This window comes from Chelonia mydas, chromosome 2, assembly GCF_015237465.2.
Source record: "Chelonia mydas isolate rCheMyd1 chromosome 2, rCheMyd1.pri.v2, whole genome shotgun sequence".
NCBI lineage: Eukaryota > Metazoa > Chordata > Testudines > Cheloniidae > Chelonia > Chelonia mydas.
The window spans coordinates 237,108,134-237,120,321 of record NC_057850.1 but is presented as its reverse complement, the minus strand read 5'-3'; the positions used below and the strand labels follow the sequence as shown (position 1 = coordinate 237,120,321).

Below are 12,188 nucleotides of genomic sequence, written 5' to 3'. Positions count from 1 at the left end.
AGTTATGAGATTGTGCTGATTGGTTGTTAGTTTGCTAGTGGCATGCAAAGGATCCTTGCCCAGGTGGCTGTTGGTCACCCATTAATCCACTGTGTGACACAACTATGCAAGCACCACACAATGGGAACTGCTCGATCACCGTGACTTGAGGGCTGCTTGTTCACTGTGACTCAGCAAAGCCCATCAGGACATGCCTGGGCTAGTGTCTGCCAGGCACATGGGCTGAGGGATAAAATAAGGAACAGTTGCACTATGAGGGAGCCTTTTTCCTCTCCCACCTACGCTGGAAACAATCGGGATGCCAAGAAGATGATCATCTGGGGAGACTTCAGGGCGGAAGTCTTTGCATTAAGGACTGTAACTTCCAGTGGGGTGAGAACATTGCTTGATTCAAATCCTATTTAGTTTATAGAACTTTAGATTGTGCACTTATTTTTATTTTCTTTGGTAACCATCTTTGTCTTTTATGCCTACCACTTATAATCACTTAAAATCTATCTTTCTGTAGGAAATAAACCTGTTTTATATTTTACCTAAAACAGTATATTTTGCTTGAAGTGCTTGGGAAACCTCAGTCCAGGAACAAAAGCTGGTGCATGTCTTCTGCACATTGAGGGAGGGGCAGACTGGGTTATAAATGTTAGGGTTCTAACCAGGGCAAGACTGTACAACTCTGGGGTCCTAGGCTGGGGAGCTGGGGGGAATTGGCTGGAGCCTCTCTATTGTTGGTTCATGAGTTTCTGGAAGAAGCATTCATGTAACTCAGCTGAGTGTGTCCCTGCCTGTGGATATCTGTGTAAGTGCAGTACCTGGAGAGGTTTGCAGCTTGTCACAATATCACAGTGTGAGAGGGAGCCCAGGTTGATGGGACAGAGAGCTCAGCGGTACCCCAGTTCCAGGTTGCACCCCAGGAAAACCCATCACATACAGATACTACACTGATGAGGATCAGATAAGTACCTGAGAAGGTTGTTGATCCTTTTGGACTTTTCCCCATCCCCCAGGAGCATTTGGCAACTTACTCAGTGAAGTTCTGGGCAGCAGCATTCTGACTGTATTAATCAGCATCACCCCCACACTCAGGGAACAGAGATTTACTATTACCCCATCGGGCTATCTTTTTTCCTGATCCTGAAAGATGATCAGAACTGACGAGAAGGGGAAATGAGATGACATCACCATCTCTACAGCAGTGTCCTGAGCAACAACCAAGATGTGAACCTACAGTTCCTGCTACCCCACCTACTATATTGATTTTCACCCCCACACACCTTCTTCTTCCTAATTCTTCTCCATCTCTTTGTGTTTTCCATCTCATAAAAGTTCAGATTAGCCAGACTTGACAAATCTGACCTTGAAACACTTGCTGTGATTAGTTTGTCAAGCTAAAATCAATTCCCAAGTAGCCAGGTCATGGTAAATAAAACAAAACAAAACAAAAAGTTGATTTCCATAGGCTGGCCAGAGGGAAGCAAGAGCAGCCAGACTCCTGGGAAGTAAACCTGGGGCATATGCCAAGGGCTTTCAGCCAAAACACTGTTAGTGAAATGCAGCTTCCATTACTGAAGCTGCATTTCACTATCTTTTGCTGTCCCTTTCTCTCTCTACAGTAATAGCCTTAAACAGTGGCCTCTTCCACCAAGCGATGCCTGGGCTCCTAGCAAACTAATCAGATATAATTACATTTAATTCTATATTTAGTTTATCTGTAAATATAAGGCTAGATCCTCAGGTCTGGCCATGTTCCACTCACCCAGCTCACAAAGGGGTTGGGGAGGAAGTTAAGATGTTGCCATTTATTTGCCCTCAGTCTTGAGGCTGGCCAAGGAGCAGTTTGGCCTAAGCACAACTTAGTGTAGCTTTAGGACAGCTCTAATTTCCATGTGGCTGGCCACAGCACCCAAAGGTCTATTCTGGTAGCTGGGGCTCACTGGAGCATACTAACGATTCACCCATACCTTTTCCACATGGCATTCCCTCTATACCAAGGGTGGATTAGGCTGGCTCTACATCACTGGAGGATATGCCTATGCCGGGGAATCCTCATGGGCCACTTAAACCAGTTTAAAGTCTGCTCAGTGCTTCGGGAACAGTGCAAAGCAGACAGAACGGGACCAAGGGTCTGTTCCAGATTATTTGTCTGACCTTTCCTTCAAGATTTACTCATTCTTGATCTTTTATCTGTGAAACAGTTCTTGGCCTCCTAACATTTTTAGAGCTGTAAGAAAGGGAATGGACAGTCCTTGGGCATTGTTCAGTTCCTGAAGTTGGCAAAAGGAAAGGACAATAATCAATATAAGGATAAGTAAAAGGCCTGTTTCACTTCACTGCTCATTAGCTAACGCTTAGCTAACCTGCCCAGTGAGTATGTCAAGGGAAGATGGGGTTTCCATGTCATATCTGGGAGCTTTCTCCATCTCATTTCCATGACTGATGTTCCAGTATCAACCAATCAGTTTGACCAAAGCTGAGGTGGTTTTGGTGATTCAGTATTAAATCAATGCCCCAGCATGCTGCTAATGAAGGTGCTTTCTTCAGCTTAAACCAATGGGACCAGTGGACTAACAGGACTACCATGAGTATGGGGATCAGAATCTACCCTTTGATAACAATGAAAAATTTCATCCCCAAATATCCCCACTGTTGATTACCAAGTAACAAACACAAACTACATACAGGAACTCTTTCTCCCACTACTGATGCAAACTCCCACAACAGCTGCTTAGCAAAGCACAGTTACACCACACAGCACAATAGGGCAGGAAGTTTATCTTGTCCAACTGAAACTGCAGGGGGAATTCAGGCATGCAGAAGGTTTGCAACTCCTGATAATGGGACCATTCATTCACCACAAGTAAAGGTGTCAGCATCTACCCCCAAGAATATTTTTCTTTTGGGGTATCTTACCTCTTTTGGTGGGTACCAATGCTTCTAATTCCTATTCAGACCCTCTCTATTACATATTACTGAAATGTTCAGACAGTTGTAACATATGTGTTAAGATAACGAGCACATAAATGAGTCAAAGGAAAAGTAACTTTAACTGAAAAACAACAACAAAGACATCTCTAAGCTCTTTGTCTAGCTTGGCACACCTTCTGTGCCAAATTACAAAGCATCAGGAGATGTTTAAATTCCAGACTGTTGTGGAAGAAAAGCACACTAGACAGATGATTAATAAAAGTTGGACTAAAAGAACATAAAAGAGAAAAGGCAAAGGCAAAATGTGCTGCTTGCCACTCTGAATGAAATCAGAGTAATAATTTGGGTAGGTTATAGTTCAAAGATAAAAGCACTATACATTTCCAGAAAACTAGATTTACGGAAGGAGCTATTAGAAATTAAAAAGCTATGTAAATCACAGCTGTAAGGTAAATGGTAGTTGAATAGTATCATTTGACTGATTAAATTAAGTTTTAATTCATAGAAGGGCATAGTAATAGAAAGGAAACTGTAACTTTAAAATGAATATTCCCTCAGCCACAAACAAAACTATTGATTAACTCAGTATGTATTTTTATTTTAGTTTTCTCTTGTTTGATTTCGAGCCCTTCACTACTGTGCTAACACAAACTCTTTTTCTCTAAATGGTCAAGGTCCCCACTCTTTTTGAGGGTTGTAACTGTACCTACGCAAATGTTATTGACCTGTGAAGATTTGGTTGAATGTTACATTAATTCACTCTACTTTAGTTTTCCTCAAATAAGCTCCTAAGTATGTTTCTGGCAGGAGTGTTTGCAGAAAGAGTGGATTTCAATTAAATAATAGAAAATACCCACAGTAAGCAAATTTGGAATCGGAAATGCAAGTATTTGCACCAGAAACTTGATTTTTCACTTTTCTGTATTAAAACAATATCATGTGACTAAGGAATTTAATCAAACCAACCAACACAACTCAGATTTTCCTTATAAAACCCCCATAACAAAATATTCTTGAAACATCCACAGTCTATGAATTATTTGCAAATTAATTTCAAAGAATAAACAAATTTGAACTAATTGCAAGGTGCTCACAGATAATTCACAAACAGAAATACAGGCTAAGTTTGTCAAATCAATTATTTCCTCAAGCTGTTCTCTCAGCTCTAGTTATAATGAATCAATAATAACAATAAGGAGGATAGTAGTAATGGCTTTCTGCGTGGTTCAGACTGCAGGCAAAACACAGCAGTTTTCCTTTCACTTTGAATCCAGATCATTGAGCTAGTGAATGTTGCAATGTTGTCTGTTCAATGGCCTATGTGATATAAATTGGGGATCACTGAGTCCAATTTCTAGTGGACAGGTGTCTAAATTACAGAATCAACCATCACTAATTGGCTGCCTGGTTGGGCACTTAAAAAGAAGGCTCACTCACTCAGCCATCATATCTCATTATAGACCTGAGGCTTCTTGATAGAAGGTACCCCCAGGACAGATCCATGGATTTACCTAAATGTTTATTTCACATAGGAAATATTATTATATTTTATCTAGGCTATACTCTTCAGCAATGTATTATGCAATATCTTTATTACCATGAATGTTTTAAAATCTGCACAGGTGAGGAAGTGGGCCCTTTATTGTTGTTATTATATCTATGACTCATTTATATCGCACCCAAAGTATTCTAGATGCTTTACAAAGAAAGAAAGAGACATGGTAACCTACCCCACAGAACTTGCCATGTACAGACCAGATTCTCCCTGGCTCTTGTATGGATGTGCAGGGTGGGAAAGCACAAGGGAAAATATCAGTGTCAATTCCCTGTGCTTCTGGAAGTACAAGGTCTGCCACTGCCATGCACTTGCCCACAGATGTACATCTCCTCAAAAGGGGCAGAGATGGGAAAGGAGAAGACAAGGCCCTATCCCTACTCTTTTATGCACTGGCCATGGGTGGGTCTGTTACAGGACAGCTCCACATCTGTGTATATATAGTTAGCTAAATTGCTAGTAGATGGTGTTCAAGTGTGTGTAGCATAATTCTCCTGTGTATTGTAGTAGACACAATAAAACTTGCACTGCAAATGGCTTCCTCTGGCCACTGTTTACATCAAATCTGAACACAGGCCAAGTGCACTGCATGGGTCATAAGAACAGAAGAACAGCCATACGGGGTCCATCTAGCTCAGGGATCCTGTCTTCCAACAGTGGCCAATGCCAGGTGCTTCAGAAGGAATGAACAGAATAGAGCAATAATTGAGAGAGAGATCCCACATTGTCCAGTCCCAATATCTTGCAGTCAGAGGCTTAGGGACACCTGTATCATGAGGTTGCATCCCTGAACATCTTGGCTAATAGCCATTGATGGACTTATCAAATTTAACTTAGTCTAATTCCATGAATTTAGTGAATTCTTTTTTTAATCTAGTTTATACTTTTGGCCTTCACAACATCCTCTCGCAAAGAGTTCCACAGGTTGACTGTGTGTTGTGTGAAGAAGTACTTCCTTTTGTTTGTTTTAAACCTGCTGCCTATTAATTTCATTGGGTTCTTGTGTTATATGAAGGGGTAAATAACACTTCCTTATTTACTTTCTCCACACCTGTATGATTTTATATACCCCTATAATTTTGCCCCTTAGTCATCTCTTTTCTAAAATGAGCAGTCCCAGTCTTTCTAATCTCTCCTCATATGGAAACTGTTCAATACCTTAAGCATTTTTGTTGCCCTTCTCTGTACTCTGTTCAATTCTAATATATCTTTTTTGAGACTGGATGACCACCTCTGCATGCACTATTCAACATGTGGGCATACCATGGATTTATAGAGAGGCAATATGATATTTTCTGTCTTATTATCTATCCCTTTCCTAATGATCCCCAACATTCTGTTAGCTTTTTTGACTGCCGCTGTACAAGGAGTGGATGTTTTCAAAGAACTGTCCATAATAACTCCAAGGTCTCTTTCTTGAGTGGTATCAGCTAATTTAGGACCCATCATTTTGTATGTATAACAGGATTTATGTTTTCCAATGTGCATTACTTTGCATTTATCAACATTGAATTTCATCTGCCATTTTGTTGTCCAGTTTTGTGAGATCCCTTTGTAACTCTTTGCAGACTGCTTTGGACTTAACTATCTTGAGTAATTTTGTCTGCAAACTTTGTCACCTCACTGTTTACCTATTTTTACAGAAATGGCTTCCCTAGGTGCATGCTTCCCCTTCTTGAAGAGGAACTGTGGGTGCAAAACGGGAGACCAAAGTTTGGCAATCTATCTCATGTTCTGCAGGTATCTAATATAAATACGCTTTTTGTCTGGCAACCAGGAAAGTGTCAGGACTCTAAGGGTTAAATAACAGAAAGGTAGAGAACAATAGCTCTGTGCATAATGGTGCTTTTGTTTTTCTAATAAGCATTTCTTTCAGCCAGCTACTAATGTTTAAATAAAATAATTGAAAAGATTCAGTTGATCTTCATTCATTCTGCCTTTTTCTTCATAAAACAGTTCTTTGGAATCTCATTAAGTTACAAGAACAGCTGCACCAAGTTGTTATGGTAACTGGATTTTTAAAAGTAAATTAATTTTGCTACAAGGTGTTATTAAGACCAGGTAAGGATGGCCTTGAATAATAATAGCTCCTTATTGTTCAGAGAGGATACTCCATCTCTAACAGTGCTATGCTGGGTTTTTGCTTAAAATGCTCCTTTTTTTATCAAAATGTCAACAATCCTTGTAAGCAATGGGCAATAAATTGCTTCTTATATTAGACTTTCTAGCCATCAGTAACATCTTTTAGTAAGGGAGTTTCTTTGCCTAATCCCTTATTAGTTCCTAACATGCTTAATAACCCTGGACTAGATTCTCTTCTCACATTGGTGTAAATCTAGAGTAATTCCACTGATGTCAGCATAAGACTGGTGTGAGGAAAAACAAAAAGAAAAAACAAAGGCCCCCAGTCATTAAAGTACGATTCCACTCTGAAGAGTAATTAAGTTTGTAAAACCGCCACCTTCATATGGAACAGAGCTGCTCCAGTCATATCTGCTGCCTTCACTCTGCACCCTTTATTCATGTCGAGTAGGACTGCACTCAGGAAGCAGTCACTCTGGAACCACTAGGAATACTGAGTAAGTCGAATAAGGGTGACAGAATTGAGTCTGAATATGTTACTTAGGCTTAGGGTTACCAGATAGCAACTGTGAAAAAACAGGATGGGGGTAAAAGGCGCCTATATAAGAAAAAGTCCCCAAAACAGGACTGTCCCTTTAAAAACGGGACATCTGGTCACCCTACTTGGGCTACACTAGGAACTTACGTCGGTATAACTACCAGTACTGCCTCCCCAGCCAGGCTCGCTTTCACGCATCTGCATAGAACAGTGACCCAGAGCAGCTGGCATGAGAAGTAGCTGATCCTGTCCCCTCCACTCCCCACCAGGGCCCAGCTGCCAGAGACAGGGGCCGAGCATGCCGGGGGGGTGGGCAGGAGCAGCAGGAAAAGAAAAGCCCCTCTCCCTCCACCTCTGGTAGGCCAAGCAGAAATCTTGACCCTACATGCTCCCCGCCCCCCACGTGTTGTCTGTAGCACAATAGCACAATATTAATGGTCAATGTGTTACCAGTTTGCAAATAATACCTTACACAACAACTTTTAGATACTGATTATGACAACAGTGAATTGGGGCAATGAGTGTATCAGGCCTGATAAGAATTATGGTATCTTGACATTGAGGAGCTCCCTGGGTCACAGCGGGGTGGGACTTACGACACACATCAGCATTTCCCATTGGCTAGTTTATGCAGCTCCTTGCCTAGCATGTTGGCTTTTGGATCACATCCTAAGGTGCCTATTTCTCCCCATTCATTGTATAGGGAGCCTAGATGCCTAGATAGGAAATAGAGCAAATCAGCAAATAGAGGCTTTGGCATATTTTTAATTAACAAGAAAGACAGCACGATACCTTTCAGTCCTTGGAACACAGTGGCATGGGTTCTGGCCAACATTCTTTGATGTACTCAATGTAACTTTGTCCTCTTTTGAGATTTAACTAGTGATGGGCAAACATCTACAACAATGTCTACACTGTGTTTCTGCATGGTTTTTGCAAATAAGGTGCTAACAGTTCCCCTGGCCATTATCGGCAGGGCCTTACAGTTTGATGATTCAGCGTGGTTTAGATCAGCACCTCATAGTTTAGGTGCTTAATCCAAATTACTAGATTTTGGGAGGTCTAAACTCAACTGAACTGAATCTAAAACCAACTGAAAAGTAATATTTTGATGTAAAGAAACCACTAGCTTCATGCAGCAGTATGGAAAGAATCTGCATACATGATCAACTTGCTTGGTAATTAATTTAATTTCAATCAATGAGTGTTCTATAATAAAGTCTATGAATTTGAGAATCAAGCCTGACATAAGGTACCCAGATTATTTCAATAGAAAATTGAGACTACTTAACTCCAGGTCTGATCCAACTCCCATTAAAATTGGTAGAAATATTCCAAAGAAGAGTTGGATCAGCCCCTGGTGGTGTAAATCTAGGGTAAGTGAAGTTAGTGGATTTACTTTGGATTTACACAGTTATAAATGAGAGTAGAATCTGGCCTTTAATACCCTAATAATGTCAGAAAGGAGACTATGGAAAAGCAGGTTACAGTTGTGCAGGAACTGGGTAGTAAATGCCAATTACAGAATCCAGTGGTAGCAGCAGGCATTCTGGTGAGCTCTGTTCAACTGCACTTCAGAGGAAAAATAACCTACCGATACTATACTAGAAAAATTGAATAGAAATCACTGGATAACATGCTTTTGGCGGAAGAAGGGCAGGGGGAATCACAAGATGAAGTCTCCAAGCCGAAATCCTCAACTGTACCAAACTGAGAAGATAACCAGGGAACAGAATCTGGGAGATAACCAGAATGAAATGGAGAGTATGGTGGCTAACAACACAATTACTGAACAAAAGAAAGCAAAGCTTCTTTAGAATTCATCCTGTAGAAGATGGATCATAAATAACAATACTTTAGTCACACACAAACTTAGAGTACAGAGGTAAACTTTGCAGAAAACAGGATTTCCTCCACTGAGGATGAAGGGTACAATTTTCAATAGTGCCTAAGGAGGGCAGATTTTTGAAGGTATTTAGGTACCTAAAGATGCAAAAAAGTTGCCTAATGGGGTTTTCAAAACTGCCTAGTCCCATGGACTTCAATGGGAGCTAAGCACCTGGGCACTTTAGAAAATATCACTAGGTGCCTATCTGGATCTTTAGACACCTAAATACCATTAAAATCTGGCCTTTAATAACCTAAGCCCTAGTGGGAATTCAATAGGATTTAGCAGCCTAAGTCACTTACATGATTTTGAAAAACTTAGCTAAACTGCTTTCCTGTGAAAAAGGTTTAAAAGTTTAGTTGGAGTCCTGTAAACCAAGGGAACTTTGTGACTGACATGGGAAATCTGAGAACATGACAAGAGGAACAAGGAGGATTCAGGTACTAGGTGTCCCTGAAGGGGAAGGCATGGAGAAAAAGCTTAAGATGTTCGCTATCAAAATAATCCTATGCCAAATTCTTACAATTGAATGGCACACAGAACCTAGTCCAATACCAGTAAATAGGATGTTCAGTGTTCAAACAAAAGAGAGAGTGTAAAGAAAGTGCAACATTCAGGCTTTATTCCTTCCCCCATGTATACAGTCCTCTCTCAACAACTGTCTTGAAAGTAGCGTTCCCTACATTCCTAGACATTATTCTGTACAAAAGCATATCCTCATACAATCTATCACATCACAGAAGCTTCCCTCTCATTTCCATGCCCTTCCCCAAGGGCAATGATAACAAAATGAATAAGGTGGATAAAAAGCAAATTCTGAACAAAGTAATTAAAAAACAGTAAGCAAGACATCAGTGGCATGAAAGGGTCACCAATCCTAAGCACACACAGATGTGGGCAGGGAAACAAAACTTAGAAGGTAGAAATTTGCATGCATTTGGCAAATCTGCAGGGAAAAGAATATAAAACGTGCTACATTAATTGTTATGACAGGAAAGACCACAAGAAAATTTGAGGATCTGGAGGAAGCGGAAGAGTTATTGACAGAAAAAAAATGACTTTAGAAGAGAATACAGGGGCTATTTGAAGAGCTATTTTTCTCTCTTTCATTTATTTACCGGTAAAATTTCTGGGCCAAACTCCTGACAGGAATGATATCCTTTTATTGAATTGTTGGATGTGTTTTTGCTTTTACTATTATATGCCTTCTAAAGTAAGTGGCACATACTGTATGCTTGTTAGTAAAGGACATTTCCTGGCTAGGGAGCCATTTCCACTGGCTAGGGAGTTTTGGACCAGATCCACAAGGAGGGTAAATCTATCAAGAGTAATTTAAATCAGCTGAGGAGCTGGCCCTTTAGGTGGAAAAGGGAACAACAGAGTAATTAATGGCCACAGCTGTGGGTTCTACATGTTAATTGATGGCCTCTTTCACACCACCAGAATTTTTCATTCTGGATGTTCTCATAATAGCAGACTTTAATTAATTAGAAAATTGAGAAATGGAATCTTCTGGTTTGCTATCAACTAAATTAATTTTGAAAGTTGTTTGTTCTTGTGGTTTCAAAGATCCCTGACTTGCTAAATCTGTGCCTAGACCAATCAAACTATAGCTGGATTTATGAATTATTTATTAGCTATAGAATGTGTATGATATTAACCCGCCCTTCCACCGTGAAAAAAAACTGTTAGAAAATGTAAAGCCAGGTATTTTAATAATTCAAGATACTTAACTTGTTGGGTTTTTAGGTTACCGGATTAGAATCATAGAAGATTAGGGTTGGAAGAGACCTCAGGAGGTCATCTAGTCCAAACCTCTGCTCAAAGCAGGACCAACACCAACTAAATCATCCCAGCCAGGGCTTTCTTAAGCCAGAGCTTAAAAACCTCTAAGGATGGAGATTCCACCACATCCCTAGGCAACCCATTCCAGTGCTTCACCACCCTCCTAGTGAAATAGCGTTTCCTAATATCCAACCTAGACCTCCCTCATTGCAACTTGAGACCATTGCTCCTTGTTCTGTCATCTGCCACCACTGAGAACAGTAGAGCTCCATCCTCTTTGGAACCCCCCTTCAGGTAACTGAAGGCTGCTATCAAATGCCCCCTGACTCTTCTCTTCTGCAGACTAAACAAGCCCAGTTCCCTCAGCCTCTCTTTGTAAATCATGTGCCCCAGCCCCCGATCATTTTCATTGCCCACCACTGGACTCTCTCCAATTTTTCCACATCCTTTCTGTAGTGGGGGGCCCAAAACTGGATGCAAAACTCCAGATCGGGCCTCACCAGTGCCAAATAGAGAGGAATAATCACTTCCCTCGATCAACTGGCAATGCTCCTACTAATGCAGCCCAATATGCCATTAGCCTTCTTGGCAACAAGGGCACACTGCTGACTCACATCCAGCTTCTCGTCCACTGTAATCCCCAGGTCCTTTTCTGCAGAACTGCTTCTTAGCCAGTCGGTCCCCAGGCTGTAGCAGTGCACGGGATTCTTCCATCCTAAGTGCAGGACTCTGCACTTGTCCTTGTTGAACCTCATCAGATTTCTTTTGGCCCAATCCTCCAATTTGTCTAGATCACTCTGGACCCTATCCCTATCCTCCAGCATATCTACCTCTCCCCCCATCTTAGTGTCATCCACGAACTCGCTGAGGGTGCAGTCTATCCCATTGTCCAGATCATTAATAAAGATGTTGAACAAAACCGGCTCCAGGATCAACCCCTGGGGCACTCTGCTTGATACCGGCTGCCAATTAGACATTGAGCCGTTGCTCACTACCCATTGAGCCTGACAATCTTGCCAGCTTTCTAGCCACCATTCATACAATCCATACTTTTTTAATTTGCTGGCAAGAATACTGTGGGAAACCGTATCAAAAGCTTTGCTAAAGTCGAGATAAATCATGTCCACCACTTTCCCCATATCCACAGAGCCAGTTATCTCATCATAGAAGGCAAACAGGTTTTTTACTTTATGGCAGAAGAATCTGTGAGTTGTGGTAGCAGTCACTTGACTGGGCAATTAAATAATTATTGCCATTTAATTTTAATGTAGTAATATTGGAAATAATTAAATGCACTATGAGGGGATTCAGTAGAAAGTTAAATTATTTATTTTTAATATTGCACAAAAGAATCCTGAATGAGGCAGAGATCCTAAGGTAAAAATAGCCTGGGATCATCTTATTGAGGATTATAGTGT

The 12,188-nt window shown here is 40.9% G+C and overlaps 1 long non-coding RNA gene across 1 annotated transcript in view; it reads left to right on the top strand.

Annotated features, from left to right (window-relative positions):
• The first annotated feature begins 238 nt into the window (after window positions 1-238).
• Window positions 239-12,188, top strand: part of LOC122464766 — a 45,854-nt gene continuing 33,904 nt past the window's right edge. Inside the window, exons 1-2 of the long non-coding RNA XR_006289112.1 lie at window positions 239-372; window positions 6,121-6,217. This is a non-coding gene — a long non-coding RNA (uncharacterized LOC122464766). The remainder of the gene's footprint in view (window positions 373-6,120; window positions 6,218-12,188) is intronic.